This window comes from Cryptomeria japonica, chromosome 7, assembly GCF_030272615.1.
Source record: "Cryptomeria japonica chromosome 7, Sugi_1.0, whole genome shotgun sequence".
In the NCBI taxonomy this organism is placed as follows: domain Eukaryota; kingdom Viridiplantae; phylum Streptophyta; class Pinopsida; order Cupressales; family Cupressaceae; genus Cryptomeria; species Cryptomeria japonica.
Genome location: NC_081411.1, coordinates 829,036,341 through 829,055,680, shown reverse-complemented (window position 1 = coordinate 829,055,680; position 19,340 = coordinate 829,036,341).

The window sequence follows — 19,340 nt, the reverse complement described above, 5'->3', positions numbered from 1 at the left end:
ATTTAATTAAATAAATCACTTTGTCATTAAATCATCAAAAGAGGAATTAATTTGAAAAATAAATAAAAATTGTCATAAATCTTCAAAAAAGGAAACAAATCAAGAAAGAGGAATTGAAAATTATGAGCACAAATCTTCAAAAAAATAAATAAATCAAAAAATGAATTAATTAACAAAAAAGAATTAAAATTTGAGAAAAGAAATCAATTGGAGACAATCTTGAAAAAAACAAATTAAAAATTGATAAATAATCTCAAAGAAAGCAATTAAAACAATTAAATATTAAAATTGAATGAACTAGAGAATAAATCAGTTTTTTCTTGATTTTATCTTAATTTTAGTTCAATTTCCTTTTAAACTAAGAAAAGCATTCAATCACATCAATTCACCTGGATTGTGCTTCCTCTTGGAAAATCTTGACCACTCATCATCATTTGATCTCAGCCGTTGGTTTCTTTCTGGATTTTCTATAAATTTAGGCTCTCATCTCTCATTCAAAAATCTTGGAGAATGTATTGTTATTATGTTGTTTTTGCTCTAGGTTCATTGATAATTTGCATTGACATATTGCATATTAGTTATTTTATATTACTTAAATAATTTAGCTTAAATATTCATATATTGCTTAAATCTTGTTAGATTAATCTTGCATCCATCTAACTTAATATCATGCTCATATAGATTTAAAATCTTTCGTTTAGGTGTTGTCTAGTCACTGGATAGCTTAGAAATCTGAAAGCAATCTAAACTCGCATCTACTAGAAGGCAATGGGTTGCTTTGTAATGGTTTATTATTCATTGATTATTGATTTACTAACCATGCATCTAATGACTTAATTGAAGTGTTGTGTATTCAAATACAGATACCGGTCCACTTTTCACACACACATTTTTGGCACCCACCATGGGGCTTGAACCTATGACTACAAGATTTCTAATGTTTCTTGAACAAATTTAATGTTTAGTTTTTACAACTAATAAACATGCGTTAAATTTGCAGATAAAAATGTTTCTTTTTGTTTGTTCTTCTATGTTAGTAAAAAATAGTCTTGGTTTGGAAGGCATAACATTTTATTGAACCGTTGGATCTAAACCAATTTTTCTACAGGTTCACCAAAGGGATTTGCCTAAAGATTTTGGGTTTGAAAGTTATGATTGACATAGTGCAGGACTATCATTTTACTTATTCTTTTGTGACAGTAAAAAATGGTCTCGGTTTGGAGAGAATAATTTTTTATTTAACCGTTGGATCTAAACCAAGTTTTGATATATTGTGTAAAACTAGTTTTATACCGGTTCACCGAAGGGATTGTCCTAAATATTTTGAGTTTGAAAGTTATGATTGACAGAGTGCAGGACTATCATTTTAGTTATTCTTTTGTGACAGTCAAAAATGGTCTCGGTTCGGAGGGCATAACTTATTATTGAACCGTTGGATCTAAACAAAATTTTAATATGTTCTGTAAAACCAAGTTATTCACATTTCCACTGAAGTGATTTTCTGAATTATCTCTTATTGAAAAGTTATAAATGATAGAGTGAAGTACTATCAAAACTGTCATAACTAGGAGAGTCATAAAAATGGAAATTCTTGTTAGATTAGTTTAATTTATAGTTTGCATTCTAGAATTTTCTTTTGATAATTATTTTTTTATGTTATTTTGGCAACTAATTTTAGGTTTTTAATGTTTTCAGGACATTTGTCAAAGAATCTATCAATCAAACATATGCCTGCCAAAGAATCAAGAAGAAAATGACTACTAAAATATTGGTTTTGCAGGTTGCCTAAGGAGAATCGACTAAACATTGTGTATTCATTTAGTATTTTCTTAGGCACTTAAATTGCTATCTAGTTAAAGAACAAATTTGTCTTTCATGTTTTCAGAAAAATCTAAGAGGTAGGAGAGTATGCTCTTATCTTTTATAGACAATCAAAAATCTAGACCCTCGAATCTTTTTTCTAAGTTTTGAGATTTATGTACTTTTAGTGGGCTTGTCACAGTGGGAAAAAGTAATCACCCTGTGAGAACGACCCAAGTGAGTACATCTAGACCTGAGCATTCCAACTCACTATAATAAATAAGCCTCTGGTGATTAAAGTCTCAGAGGATGGGATTATTTGAGTTTTCTCTTTGAGATCTTTCATATCGAGCATTTTGTAGGGCCTCACGGTCTCAATCACATTTACATGACTACAACTTGTTTTGGTACCTTGTCGAGCTATAGGCCTCAATCATGCTTGTGTGACATCAAGGGGTAATTTCAAACAGAATTCCTGACTAAGAACTATAAGATAGAAGCTACCCAATTCACCTCCGAAAGGTTGATAATATTTGTGCAAGAGAGATAGTAACTCTCCCAAGACACTTGCCATATCGTGCCCCCATTAGCATTTGGAGTCGGCTAATACGGCATTGAAAATCCATTGCGTGAGACTCAATGGTTGTATTCTGATTAGCTATTGGGTGTGTACCTAAGTCAGCAAGCAAAGGTTTTCTTCTCTAAGCCAACTTCCATAGGGTTAGTGTGTTGTGATTGAATTATTATATATCTTGCGTGTTTTCTATGTTTTCATCCCTGAAACTGAAAATGAAATACTAAAACTGGAGAAAACAAATGAAACAATATCAAACAATTCAGTGATAAACTCTATCTGTGTCCAAATTGGTCTTTGTCAGTCATCGAAACATCAATCCTTATCAAAAAATAGTAGTCATCAGTCAATGAAACTTTGTCTATCAGAATCTCGTCTCTGTCCAATCCTCTGTCATACGAATTCCTGATCTTGTTAGTCAAAATAGTCAAAATTGTCTAAAATAGTCTATAGCAAGCCTAAAACTAGTTATCATCCTCTTGAGCATAAACAACCTTGATAGTGTACCTCTGTCGTTGCGTTGCACGATTTTGTTGATCATCTCTCAGCTAGTTCAAACAACATCTTATCAAACCTAAGTTACCTTAGATAACGTCTTACATAAGATAGATTATTCCTGAAACTAGACCAGATCTTAGTTACTTCTCCTAAATCACTATGTTAAACGAACTACTAGCTACAATTTGATCTTGACTTCTGCAACACATTTAACACTCGGTCCTGTTGGTTACAAATGCCTGTTCAAACCAGAAACTCACGCAGCAAAATAGACAAAGGAAAAGAAACATCCTTTTCGTCAAATGACAATCCATTCTTTGAAGGAAACATCTTTCAAAATAAACCGTCCTCGTCACAAATACCAATTTATGATATACCAATCTTTGGATAGCCCCTTTCTCCCACCATGTCTGGGGAAAGACAAGAAAGAGAAGCTAGTAAACAAGACACTCATGACAACTTCAGCAATCATGCCACTAACAGTGATTCCTCATCAACTGAATCTGAGCTTCCTGAACCTCTTGAAGACGAAGTACATAAATGTCAGAATGATAAACAATTTCAAAAAATAATGAAGGACATCATAGCTAGGGAAAAAGAAGACTATTTCCTAGAATTAGCAAAGCAAGGTGCCAAACTCCCTACTGGTTATAATGTAGAGGCCCTCGTCGCAAAAGAGGAAGAGACACCATGGGGAAAAATAAGCAAAAAAATGCAAACATTACAAACTGCGGTCACAAAACTAGAAGACAAAGATAAAATGCCAAAACAATATTCTCTGGACACAATATACCCATTCCCATTTGACAAAAACCTTTAAATGTCTCCATTTCCTTCATGAGTTGAGATCCCAAAATTTGACAAATATGATGGTACCTCAGATCCTCAAGATCACGTGAGAGAGTTTTGTACCACCTGTATGGAGTTCATGCATGATCAAACGTACCTCACGCGCCTTTTCCCAAGGAGTTTAGGGGGTCAAGCCATGGAATGGTTCTCAAGTCTACCTAAAGGGATAAAAACGTTTGAAGAACTAATCCAACTATTTTTGCAACAATACTCATACAACATTCGACATCCTATGACTATGATAGATCTTTGCAATACTAAACAAAAAACAGGGGAGCCTTTTCTCACTTTCCTCCAACGTTGGAGAAAGATGTTCTCTAGGTATCCATGACCTATCCCAGAATTTGAGAAAATGGATATATTTGTCAATAACCTGGTCGTAGAAATGAAATATAGTATACAAATGCAAGTACACCCATCATTTAACAAAATGGTAGATAATGCTATTCAGATGGAAGATGTGCTCATAAAGAAAGGGGATATCTCACCTTGGAAGGAAACACAACCAAGATCTAGCTCTAAAGAGAAGAACAAGTATTGGAAATTTGGCAAAGACAACAACTGTTGGTATTTTGGTATGGTTTTGTCAATGATGTCAACACCTACTAAACACTATCAACTCTGGCACTTTGAAGAATCAGCAACATTCACAGGGAAACAAATGACTCATACACAGTCACTGATATCTGGTACATCGACAAGATATAATGTTCATCGGTACTTGCAATAGCATGGAAAACACATGGTTATGTCGAAGACATCGTTTGGACACTTTGTCTTGAAAATTTGTTTATTGGAATATTTGTATTTTCATATTTGCTATTACCGGCAAATAGGTCCAAGTTATACACCTGCAAGCTTATCTTTTTTAGATCAGCATGGCATGCTATGGAGATGACTTATTATTGTTGTAAATGCATTAAGCCGACATGTTGAATTGGTTATTGCATCGGGCATTAATTTATTTGTAAATTGATTTTATTGTAATATCCTTTAGAGTCGACCTACTAAAATTGGTCTTAGGTTATGATATAAATGTAAGGTCTAAATTGTAAGATCGGATGTGGAATGCAAAAAAGAGTTGTGTAAAGGTATATGCGAGAATAAGAAGAGCTATACACTCAGACATCATTTGAAGATTGAAGGAGGGTTTCTGTGAAGACAATCAGAACTATACCGGCACTAAATCCAACATAGAAAGATGCTAAATTAAGCAAAACATTCTTATTGGATTTAACCATCCAATTGCAGTCAGTGTGACTCCCATTTGTGATTGAGCAGTGAGCTCTAGGCGCTTGGCCTTTCTGCATGTGTAGACCCCATTTATATACACTTACTATCTGTAGTAGTATCATATGATTGTGGGTAAGGTTTTCCACTGCAGTTTTTCCTCTTATAGGGTTTCCACATACAAGTTTTGGTGTTATGTGTTGTGGATGAATTTATTCTTTTTTGTTTCATGCATTAAATCTTACCGGTATTGCTATTAACTAATAGAATTGTCTACTGGTATAAAAGACTGGTTTACCGGTATAAAATATTAAAGTTGTTTAAGTTGCTTTTGGTTTAAATTTATTAGACAACTGATTCACCCCCCCCCCCTCAGTTGTCTCCAGGACCTAACAATTGGTATCAGAGCCTAGTCCTCTTTTTGCAGAAATTTAACAGCTTGAGGAGATCTAATGTCTAGCAACTATTTCAGGAAGGACAGTCCTAAACTTGATGGAACCAACTATGGGATATGGAAGATCAGGATGTAGACACATCTGAATTGCATTGGAAGGGGTATCTGGGAGGTTACAAAGAATGGCTACTCTGCTCCTACTACAAGTCAGCCTAATCCACCAAATCTGACTAAAGATAAAGAAAATGATTGCAAGGCAAGAGAAGCACTTTTGAGCACATTATCAGATCAACAAAGCATGGGACTATCAGATAGGTCTATTGCTAAAGCTATTTGGGATCATTTAGAAACACTGAATGAAGGAGATTCCACAATCAAAATTGCAAAACTTAAAAGCTTCCGAGTCAGGTATGAAAATTTGAAAATGGAAGAAGATGAAAGAATTTCTCTTTTATGGAAAGAGTAAATGAAATTGTTTTGGGTATTAAATGTTGTGGAGGAACCTTAAGTGAAGATGAAATTGTTTCAAAAGTTTTAAGAAGATTGCCACCAGCATATAAGATGAAAGTTACTGCTATAAATGAACTAAGAACAATGCCTAACACATCAGTAACTAGGGATATATTGATTGGAAAACTTTCAGCATTTGAAATTAAGGAATTTGGTCCTATTGCCACCATAAAAACCTACTTAGCTTTTAAGGCATCAACATCATCTACACAATCATTTGACAAGTCTGATTGGAAAGCCTTTTATGAAAGAGAACTTGAAGAAATCAGGAGAGAAAATGAAGAACTTGAAGCACTATTTGCAAGAAAAATGCCTAAACGTTCAATTGGAAGTAAGTATGAAGGTAAAACACCCTTTAAATGTTTCAACTGTAATAAGATTGGTCATATGGCCTCAAGATGCCCTGATAGACATGCTAGGTTTGTATGTCCTTCTAGCTTCTTCTTTTAACCCTGAATATCAAAGATACAAATTTAAGAAAAAGAAAGACAAATCTTGTTCTTGCTGATGAAGGAGTCACTGATGATTCTGATGAGGATCCGGCAGCCAATGGATGGGTCTTTGTTGCTATAACAGAAGATCAACCGACACCTACTGTTTAATCGGTAGAGCAGGCCTTGGCATCTAAAATTGAAGTAAAGGATGAATGGATCATTGATCCAGGATGCTCACATCATATGACTGGTGATAAGAGTAAATTTCTAACTTTTTAGGAGTATAATGGAGGTCTAGTAAGATTTGGAGATGATAAAACTTGTTTGATCAAAGGTAAGAGTACAATATCTCTTGATGGTAAGCATAATACTGACAATGTTTACTATGTTGAAGGTTTAAAACATAATCTTTTGAGTGTTGGTCATTTAGTTGAAAAAGGATTTCAGTTATAGCTCAAAAATGGTAAATGCAAAATTATGAACATAACTGGTTTGGAAATTGCAACCGTTAATCAAACTAGAGGCAATATCTTTCATCTGAATAACAATGAAAAAACATGCTTGATTGTTCATATTGATGAAAGTTGGCTATGGCATAAGAGACTGTGTCATCTAAATTTTGATTGCATGCTGAAGATCAATACTACTATGGCAATTAGAGCTACTTTCAAAAGTATTCCAGAAAAATCCAATAATGCTCTTGACTTAATTCATACTGATTTATGTGGTCCAGCTAGAACTAAAACTTTACAAGGAGATAGATATTTCATGCTAATCATTGATGACTATTCTAGAATGTGTTGGGTTACTTTTCTCATAGAAAAATCATAAGCTCTTGGGAAATTTAAACTGTTCAAAGTAATGGTAGAAAATGAAACTGGTAAGAAAATCAAAAGTTTGAGATCAGATCAAGGAGGAGAATTTACATCTAAGGAATTTAATGCATTCTGTGAAGTGAATGGAATCAGAAGACAACTATCAGTACCCCAGACACTACAGCAGAATGGAGTTGTAGAAAGGAAAAATAGAACTGTCTTTGTTGCAGCTAGAAGTATGTCATCTGAATCAAATCTACCACATGTATATTGGAGAGAACCAGTAAGTACAACAGTGTATACATTCAACAAAGTTCACATCAAAGGTGAAACCGGTAAGACACCTCATGAACTATGGTTTGGTATTACTCCTACACTTAAGTATTTCAGAATATTTGGAAGTAAATGCTATATTAGAAGAGATGAGTAGATTGAAAAATTTGATCCTAGAAGTGATGAAGGAATATTTCTTGGTTATTCATCTAAGAGTAAGGCATATAGATGTTTTAACAAAAGATTGCAGAAAATTGTTGAGAGTACAAATGTAAAAATTGATGAACAATTCAGAGAAACTTTAAGTTATACATACTCTGAACCGATAGCAGAAATACTAACAAATGAATCTATACAAAATCCACTGGTACAAAATGAAGATCCAGTTACACCGGTATCATCTAAAAATTCCATTGCAACTGAGGAATAGCAGCAAACAAAGACACCTCGATATGTAAGATTGAATCACTCTGAAGATCATATAATTGGAAACAAGCACAAAGGAGTTATGACAAGAGGAAGATTGACAAATGAAGAGGTATGTCTTATTTCTCAAATTGAACCATCATCTGTTAATGAGGCATGTGAAGATAAACACTAGATTAAAGTTATTGAAGAAGAATTAGAACAAATTGAGAAGAATAACACTTGGACATTAGTTCCCCGACCTAAAGACAAAAATGTGATTGGAACCAAATGGGTATTCAAAAACAAACTTAATAAAGATGGTAAGGTTATCAGAAATAAAGCAAGACTAGTGTGTAAGGGATATTCTTAGAAAGAAGGAATTGATTATAATGAAACATTTGCACCGATAGCTAGAATTGAGGCATTTAGATTATTCTTGGCTTTTGCAGCACACAAGAACTACAAAGTTTATCAAATGGACATTAAATGTGCATTTCTGAATGGAGATCTTGAAGAAGAAGTTTACATTGAACAACCTGATGGATTTTTTTTCACAAAAAACAAAGATATGGTTTGCAGGTTAAGGAAAGCCTTGTATGGATTGAAGCAAGCTCCAAGAGCCTGGTATGTAAGGTTAGATAAGTATCTTTTAAAGATTGGTTTTTCTAAAGGTAATGCAGACATCAATTTATATTATAAAATGACTAATGATGACATCTTGGTTATAGAAGTTTTTGTTGATGATATAATCTTTGGAGGAGATGATGGATTGTGTGAAGACTTTTCTATTGAAATGCAGCAAGAATTTGAAATGTCTATGATTGGAGAAATTAAATTCTTTTCAGGATTACAAATTTCACAAACTAATAAAGGTATATTCTTGAATCAATCTAAGTACTTGAAGGAGTTACTAAAAAAATTTGGGATGGAAAACTTTAAACCGGTAAGCACACCTATGACTACAAATGACAAATTATGACTAAGAGATGAATCTGCACCTATTAATCCAACTAGGTATAAATCTATGATAGGAGGTTTACTGTATTTGACACAAATAAGACCTAATATCATGAATGCAGTATGTATTGTTTCAAGATTTCAGAGTAATCCTAGATAAAATCATGAATCAGTAGTAAAAAAGATTTTCCGGTACTTACAAAGCACTACAAATCTTGGATTATGGTATCCTAGAGATAAAAAATTTGAATTATATGCATACACAGATGTAAATTGGGTAGGAGATGTGGATGATAGGAAAAGCACCACAGGTGGAGCATTCCTTTTTGGAAGCAGACTAATTTCTTGGTTGAGCAAGAAACAAAGTTCTACATCTTTATCAACAGCTGAATCATAATATATTGCAGCAACAACAAACTGTACATAGGTATTATGGCTTAAACAAATGTTGAAGGATATAATGGTAAAATGCAAGGAACCTATAACTATCTACTGTGATAATACTGCAGCAATTGATATATCTAAGAATCCAATATTACACTCTAAAACCAAACATGTTTCTATAAAACTAAATTTTCTAAGGGAAAATGTTGAAGCAAAAGAAATAAAACTGGTTTGTGTGAATACAAAAGAGCAGATTGCAATATTTTTACTAAACCTCTGCCTAAGGCAACTTTTGAATATCTCAGAGATCAACTTGGGGTCATACCCCCACCGATAGAGACTTAGGAAGTTGATATTTGTCATCAACTGGTAGAATTAACAAGAGAAAAGCTTTTACTCTGGTATTTGATGTGGAAGCTACTTCTCAGGGGGAGTAGTTGGTATACTGTATTGGTTGGCATTTTGTAAAAAAAAAATTACTTTGGCATTTGATGTCAAAGGGGCAGAGATTGGTATATGGAAAAACACAGGAAAAACACAAGGAAGACACATGTTACTCTCAGGGGAGAGATTGTTATTTTGAGGAGAGACTATTCATATCTGAATTCTGATTTCTTATTATAATCTTTTTTTGAGAAATTATTAGTTTTTGGTATTTGACATTTCTGTTTTGGCACTTTGATGGTTTTTCCATCTTGTGTTGCCATCAATGCCAAAGGTGGAGATTGTTGGTATTTTGGTATGGTTTTGTCATTGATGTCAACACCTACTAAACACTATCAACTCTAGCACTTTGGAGAATCAACAACATTCACCGACAAGCAAATGATTCATACACAGTCACTGATATCTGGTACACCGACAGGATATAATGTTCACCGGTACTTGAAATAGCATGGAAAACACATGGTTATGTCGAAGACATCGTTTGGACACTTTATCTTGAAGATTTGTTTATTGGAATATTTGTATTTGCATATTTGCTATTACCAGCAAATAGGTCCAAGTTATACACCAGCAAGCTTATCTTTTTCAAATCAGCATGGCATGCTATGGAGATGACTTATTATTGTTGTAAATACATTAAGCCGACATGTTGAATCGGTTATTGCATCGGGCATTAATTTATTTGTAAATTGATTTTATTGTAATATCCTTTAGAGCTGACCTACTAAAATTGGTCTTAGGTTATGATATAAATGTAAGGTCTAAATTGTAAGATTGTATGTGGAATGCGAAAAAGAGTTGTGTGAAGGTATATGTGAGAATAAGAAGAGCTATACACGCAGACATCATTTGAATATTGAAGGAGGGTTTCTGTGAAGACAATCAGAACTATACCAGTACTAAATCCAGCATAGAAAGATCTTAAATTAAGTAGTACATTCTTATTGGATTTAACCATCCAATTGTAATTAGTGTGACTCTCATTTGTGATTGAGCAGTGAGCTCTAGGTGCTTGGCCTTTCTGCATGTGCAGACCCCATTTGTATACACTTACTATCTATAGTAGTATCATTTGATTGTGGGTAAGGTTTCCCACCGTGGTTTTTCCCCTTACAGGGTTTCCATGTACAAGTTTTGGTGTTATGTGTTGTGGATGACTTTGTTCCTTTTTGTTTCATGCATTAAATCTTACCAGTATTGCTATTAACTGATAGAACTGTCTACCGGTATAAAAGACAGGTTTACCGATATAAATTATTAAAGTTGTTTAAGTTGCTTTTGGTTTAAATTTATTAGACAACCGATTCACCCCCCCTCTTAGTTGTCTCTGGGACCTAACAACAACAAGAATGTTGTTAATGACGGAGTAGTAGATACTATTAAAACCACCTCAAAGCCCACAATATTCAACTTCGCTAGTGGCACGCAAGCACTCAAGGCAACTGAAACCGCGGCAGAAAATCCTCTGAAGAAAACAAGAGAATGGTTTAAAGAAAAGTCTTGGTTTTCAAAACCTAAGCATGATTTTACTCCTCTAGATGAATCATATGAATCAGCTTTCAAAACCTTATTGGCAAATAATCTGATAATTTCCAGACAATTCTAGGCCATATGACCTAGAAATTAGACCCAAATGGTGGAGAGAAAACAAATACTGTGACTACCATCAGAATAAAGGACATAGCATAAACAACTGCATGAAACTCCGACATGAAATCCAAGATCTCATTGATGCAGGCATAATCGTTGTTGGAAATCACACGACAAATGCTGATCATAAGGCCTTTAAAGATCCCTTAATGACTTATGAACAAGGAGATTCCTCAAAATCCAAAGGAAGAGCTAGAGTCAATTATACCTATAGTAACAATGATAATGTGATCAACATGATTGAATCTACTCAACCTGAATATTGCAATGTGATCATAGTCCAGGATCACCAAAGTCAAGCACAAACTGCTAATGATGTGACTCGCGCTCAAAGGAAGATCACTCTCCCAGAAGCTAGTTCCTCAACTTTCGATCAAAAAAACATCAAATCTACCAAACAAACAAACAGACACAATCACGGCCAAATCAAAATAGCTGGCTTCATCATCTTCTCCAAGTTACATTATTGTCAAACAATTGAAGAGAACAAATGCTCAAATCTCCATTTTGGAACTTCTTAAGATCTCTTATGCTCATAGAGAGGTCCTAGACAAGGCTTTACTTACCACCAGTGTCCCTAAAGATTTAGACGTAGATCAGTTTCAATCTATGGTGGGTCATGGTGGGTCACCTGACTTCACCTCATTGCCTCACTTTCTCTAAAGAAGATGATAACTCACTAAGTCACCCACATAACTAGCCATTACACATTGAAGCCATGATCCATAAACACTGAGTTAAACGTGTTCTAATAGATGGAGGCACTAGGTTGAATATTTGTACCTACAATCTCCTGACATGGTTGGGATTTTCTGCAAACGTTATTGATTCAACAAAGAAAATAACAATCAAGGCTTATGATGAGGAGGAAAGAATCTCTACGGGTTTGGTACTATTACCAATTAGAGTAGGACTTGTAGAAAGAGATGTCATTTTTCAAGTCCTGGATCTTCATCTTTCATACAACATCTTATTGGGTAGGCCATGGATTCACGAAATGAAAGCAGTGCCATCTATGTATCATCAATGCTTGAAATTTCCTTATAATGGAGTTGAAGTCAGTATTCCTGCTGATACAAGTTATACCTGCAATGCATTAATGCAAAGTGCTGATGTTTTTGTTCCTCATAATAGGGCGGCCTCCACAGCTGAAAGTTCAGAATCTTTGTTGAAAGATTTACAAAAGAAATTGAAAATCACAAACACTGGCATAGATGGCTACAAGATAGAGCCTATACTCTCATTAATGTCTCTTCCTCCATCACCAAGACAGACGGGGAGACCATCAGAGGTTATGAAGCCACAAACTTTAGTTCCAAAAATCTTTTATGATGGCACTTTTATACAGTCCTCTACTTCTCTTACAGGTGAAATAGAAGAGGATGATGTTCTCAAATCACTTTTCAATGAAGATAGTACAAACAAATAAATACAGCATTGTGAGATTTCCCTGACACAATATGGTCCAGGCTATAAGATGCTTCAACGCATGGGATATTCATGAACTGGTCCTCTAGGCAAACATCAAAAAGGTATTGTTGAACCTATTCAGTTACAAACTAAGTCTACCAATGATAAAACTGGATTGGGATATAATCCAAGAAAGACATCAAATCAGAAGCAATCATCCCACCATCAACCTCAGTGGAAGAAAAAGGTACTACCTTTAACAACACAAGAAATTAATACTCAACAAACTCAAGAAGAGTGTGACGATGAACAAAAAGAATTGCCCACCCAGAAAGAAGAAACAAAGGGTAAACAAGTTCCAATTATATCAGCTCTAATACCACAGGGAGTAGAAGTCCCAGAGGATATGAGAGACAAAGTATACAGAATCAAAGAATTGTTTGCACCACTGAACATTCCAGTCACATATACTGGCAAACAACAAGTAGATGATTCAGAAACTAATTCAAATGAGTATGAATGGGGTCCTGACCATCTCTCAGATACATCTACTACAAAAAGCCCTGAAGAAATGAGTGATATCACAAATGATGTACAAGAGCTGATACGCCTAAAAATGCAAAAGGAAATAGAAGGGATTAGACTAAAAAGACAAGACTATGAACGACAGGTGGAGGAAGAAAGGACACAAGCAATTTCTTCACCTACTAACAAGATAAGACAAATCAGGTATGGAACTACAAATGAAGAATTAGAAGCTACAGAAATAGAACCAGTCATCAGTCCAGAGGAAGCTAAACGGAACAGATGATAGGGATTAACAGAACCATCAAAGCTATGTTCACAAGTGTGTCAAATACAGGTAATCAATGAACCAAATCATGAAGGAACTTGCAGCATCAAAGATGTGGGTGTTGACACTATATATACCTTTACTCAACCACGTGAAGATGAGTAAGACACTTCATCTTATGACTCTGATAACTTAGACAGGAGCTCTATTTATAACAACAATTATTCAACAAAATATTTTGACTATTCTGTCATGAATATTGAGATGTTGTCTGCTGACCCTGTTACTGTCACACCATGGTGTGTAGTCCAGTCTAAAGTAGGTGATGACACTAGAAGTAGGTCGGTTGGATTAGGTCTAATAAATACTAACATGAATTTTGATAATCGTGTCGTAACTCTTCTTGGTCTCAAGACACATACGCAAGGTAGTCTTCTGGAACACGACTGGTCGGTCCAAAGTCATGATGATAGTACCGTGAACTCCCTTGAGCTTGTTCCAACCTTATCCCTAATACATCCTGAACTGATTGATTGTCCTCTTTATAACCAACCCATGAATGTACCTACCTTTGTCAATGACTATACATTAGCCTACTATCTCAATGTAGTCAAACCCATGTACTCTTCCACCAGCGAATAGAATGACAACATGACCGAAGCGGATATCAAGTATCTTAGTCACAAAAACAAGAAAAATAAAAATAAAAGATCTAGTGGCAAAAACCATGTTGTGGCGGTGTCAGAATCTAAAAAAGAGAAAATAAAGGACGTACCTAAAGGTGAAAACCTCTCCGAGGTGCCTGAAGGTGAGATACTTGATATACTACCAAGTCAGTTCCAGGAGAGATCTTCCATATTGATCAAGCCAACTCAGTCAGTGAACATTGGGAGTCAAGAGACACCACATATCATTCATTTAGCTCAATCACTATCAGCAAAAGAGTTAAAATATTTCAGCAACCTTTTTGTAGAAAAGAAGATCAACTTTGCATGGACATACTCAAATATGTCAGGACTCGATCCTGATCTCATCATGCATCATCTCTCTATTACACCAGGAGTTAAACCAGTCAAGCAAAAACTCTGTAAGATGTCTCCTCATGTGGCACTGCTAGTCAAAGCTGAACTAGAAAAATTGTTGAAAGCTGGATTTATTAGAGCTATAGACTACGCAAAATGGATATCAAATATAGTATATGTATCAAAGGCAGACAAATCTATTAGAGTTTGCACAGACTTCAGGGATCTCAACAAAGCATGTCCGAAAGAAAATTTTACATTGCCCAACATTGACATGATAGTAGATATGACTGTTGGATATGAGATGTATCCATTAATGGATGGATTCTCTAGTTACAATCAGATCAAGATAGCGCCTGAAGATCAAGAAAAGATAGCTTTCACATGTGCATGGGGAACCTTCTGCTGGAATGTTATGTCATTTGGGCTAAAGAATGCAGGAGCCACTTACCAAAGAGCGGTAACCACTATCTTCCATGATATGATGCATAAAAACATGGAAAATTATGTTGATGACACCCTGGTAAAGACTATGAAGAGATCTACACATATTCAAGAACTAGGCCTCATACTAGATAGAATGGAAAGATTCAAGCTCCGGTTAAATCCTAAAAAGTGTGCATTCGGGGTAACATCAGGAAAATTGTTTGGTTACATAATTTCAAAAAAAGGAATTGAGGTTGACCCTAAAAAGGTCCAAGCTATAATAAAAGTGCCTCCACCCAAGAATATCAGTCAAATGAGAAGTTTACAAGGCCATCTTCAGTCAATAAGGCATTTTATATCTCAGCTAGTAGACAAAGCTCAACCTTTCACAAAGGCATTAAGGAAAGGAGTTCAATACAATTGGGATAAAGATTGTGAACAACATTTACAACAAATCAAAGAATATCTTTCTAATCCACCCATATTAATGCCACTGATTCAAGGTAAGCCACTGATCTTATACATATCAACTACAGATACTTCACTGGGGGCACTTCTGGCACAACAAGATGACAATAAAAAGGAATGATCTATCTATTACATCAGTAGAACATTGGTGTCATATGAAATGAATTACACTATAATAGAGAAATCATGCTTGGCATTGGTCTTTGCATCACAAAAATTAAGGCACTATATGTTGGCACACTCTATTAAGTTGGTAGCTAAGATTGATCCACTCAAATATCTTCTCAGTAAAGAAACGCTTATAGGGAGATTGACCAAATGGGTCATGGTTCTTACGAAATTTGACATTGAATATGTGGAACGTAAAGCCATCAAAGGGAAAGTTATTGCAAACCAACTTGTTGATGCTCCACTTGAAGACAGTCAACCTCTACATGTAGAATTCCCAGATGAATCAATCATGCACCTTACCGAACAATCATGGAAGATGTTCTTTGATGGGTCCTTCACTCAACATGGTTCTGGTGCCAGAATAGTTTTTATTACTCCTCAAAAATATTCAACTCTGAAAGCTTACAAGATTCTCTTTCCTTGCACAAATAATATTGTAGAATATGAAGCTTTGGTAAATGGTGATCGAGTGGAAGATTGTTGAATTACACATCTATGGAGATTATCAACTCAACATCAACCAAATCAATGACCTATATCAAACAAGAGATGAGAAATAGATGCCTTATAAAAGAATAGTGGATGGTCTCAAGAAATACTTTACCTTCGTATCATTTCAGCAGATCCCTAGAATAGCAAATAGAGTAGCGGATTCAATGGCTACCTTGGCATCTATACCAAAGCTACACGAATTTAATTTTCAGTTCAAATTCCTGGTGGAAGAGTTATATCATCCTGCCTATGATTCTCCTAAATCCCAAATGGTCTGTTCTATTATTGGACATGACTCATCCCATTATAGCCACATTTACTCTTACCTGCATGACCAAATTGTCCCTGCTAATCTTTCTCGAAATGAAAAAAGGAACCTAATCCGAAATGCATCATAGTACGTCATCATTGCTAATGACCTATTCAGGCAAGGTTTAGATAATACTTTGCTTAGATGTCTAGAAACTGAGGAGTCCCAACACACATTATTCAAGGTTCATGAAGGTGTTTGTGGATTTCATTCGAATGGTCTAACTTTAGCACGAAAACTACTAAGGGTTGGCTACTACTAGCCAGACATGAAGAAAGATGCTATAAAATTTGCTAAAACCTGTGAAAAGTGTCAACTACATGGGCACCTTATTCATGCTCCAGCAAGGGATCTCATACCCTTTGTGACACACTGGCCCTTTCAGCAGTGGGTGTTTGATCTAATTGGCCAAATATATCCTCCATCATCTAACGGACACAAATTTATTATCACTCCCACTGAGTACTTCACTAAGTGGGTAGAAGCGGTTCCACTCATCAAGGCAACCGACAAACAAGTAGCTCTCTTTATTCTTAATTATATCATCTGTAGGTATGGTATACCTTCATCCATTATAACAGACAATGGAAGACAATTCAAGAACAAAGATCTAGACGAACTCTGTGAGAAATTCAAAATAAAACAACACTGGTCATCAGTATATTACCTTCAAGGTAATGGACAAGCAGAGGCATCTAACAAAAACCTACTGACTATCCTGCATAGAATAGTGAACAAATCTGGGAAGGATTGGCATCTACAACTCAATCCTGCATTATGGGCTTATAGAACAAGTATCAGAACACCTACTGGGGCTACACCTTTTTCTTTGGTGTATGGGTCAAAAGTAGTATTACCTATTGAAGTAAAAATACCATCTCTAAGAGTTTCTTTGCAAGGTCTTGTTACTGATGAAGACTATAGAATATCTAGATTGCAAGAGCTCGAATTGCTAGATGAGTGTCAACAAGTGGTGTTTGATCATCTTAGAGTGTATCAAAAGAGAATGTCCAAAGGATATAACAAAAAGGTTCGACATCGAGAATTTCAGGTTGGTAACCTAGTTCTAAGAGAAAATCCTAAAAATCAACAGTTTCAAGACAACAAAGGGAAGTTTGAACCCAACTAGCTGGGTCCCTATATCATTACTACAACTTTTAGCTTTGGTACCTATCAACTCTCAACATTGGAATGAGAATAGCTCCACGAACCGATCAACACTATCCATCTGAAGAAATTCTTCACTTAAATATTCTCTACTCCAGCAGCTTATGTAGCGAAAAAGTCCTGAAAAAATCCTAAAAATCAGAAAAGGTCTTGAAAAAAATCCTAAAAATCAGAAAAAGTCCTGAAGAAATCATAAAAATAAGAAAAAGTCCTGAAGAAATTATAAAAATCAGAAAAAGTCCTAAAGAAATTCAAAAAAAAAAGAAAAAAAGAAAAAGAAAAAAAAGAAAAAAAAGGGAAAAGGAGAAAAAATGCCTTGGTGAAACCCTAGTAAACAGGCACCTCGGTAAAAAAAAAAGAATCTTTGTCAAGCAGGTGAAAACCTGGTAAACAAGCACCTCTTATACTCAAGCGCTCCATCTATCAACACAACGTTGACATTCCCGCTTTCCTACATATTTGCTTTCACTTGTACATATTTCAATCACTTTTGTGACATCATAGTTCATTGGAACCCTCATGGCTTGAAACCAATCAATGTCCTAGTCTTAGGTAATCAACAAAAGCACATTACATATTCTAAGCAGTGTCAAACAAGTCATCTTTACGTCAATGAAACTTGGTCGTCCACTCTGAGTCAAGTCACCTATCTCCTAACTACTGAAGAGTTTTATCACTGAGTAACAAGCAAAACAACATAACAGAAAACAATCACTAAACAATTTGAGCTATGCATAAAATTTTATTTGTGTGTTGTCTTTTATATTGGTTTTCGATTATTATCCCTCTGAGTAACTCGAGGAAGTCTATCTTGACTAAGAGGAGCAAAGATTGAGAGCATAATATTTTCTTTGTTTTCTGCTTGTAGAAATGATTCCAATGATCTGGAAACATCTAAATTAGCTGGGTGTCTGTGATAAGAGCCTTCACATCAAGGTGAAATCGCCTCACATACCTCGACTCTTCTTATTTGAATGCTACAGGGAGGTTCCATATCATTTCTTTGTCTGTTTTGAGGGAATTTCTTCATTGTGAAATCTATGTCCATGCGTAATCTGTCCAAGGATATGAACGAGAAAAAAGGGTCATTACAGACAAGATGATTAATATTGCACATGAAAAGAAAGGAACTCTAATCTGCCTGTTGTGGTTGTAAAGCGTTCAATGATGAAAATTAAGCTTTTCAAAATCCAGTGACTAGGTTTAGGTTGCATCTCATTTTGCATCTCATTTTGCATTTCATTCTGCATCTCATACATTTAGAGTGATTTTGATATGGTAACAATGCTTTCTTTATTTTCCAAATGAGAGTTGGAGCATCATCATTTCTAAGCTAAGTGGTCTCTTTTCATCATTTCTCCGATCGAGTACTTTTGTTTTGAGGTGTTAGCTGCATACATAAACATATTATATAGATTCATACATTCATTATACTCATTTGCATTCATCTTATTGCATAGAAAAATAAAAATATTACATTATTCATATTACTCATACTCATTCATTTATGTGCATATGAAAAGAAACAAAAATAGACATCAATAATCATTTGCATTACATTCATCCATGTTAAAAAAGAAATGCATACATATAGAATAAAGCATATAAAACAACATCTCATAACCAATCAACACAAGTACAATGAAATCAAATCAAGAGCTCGTAAATCAGTTGCCCTGAGTCCATTTTCGGGATCGAAATCAAAATTCGAACTCATTTTGCTAGTCAATTTCAGAATTTGGACCACTTAGCACTCTTTTCATCAAAAGCTTATTCTTTCTTCAAATTGCGCTCAATTTCAATGCTGAATCTTAGTTCAATTTCATTCTACACATCAACTTTATGACCAACTTTGAGC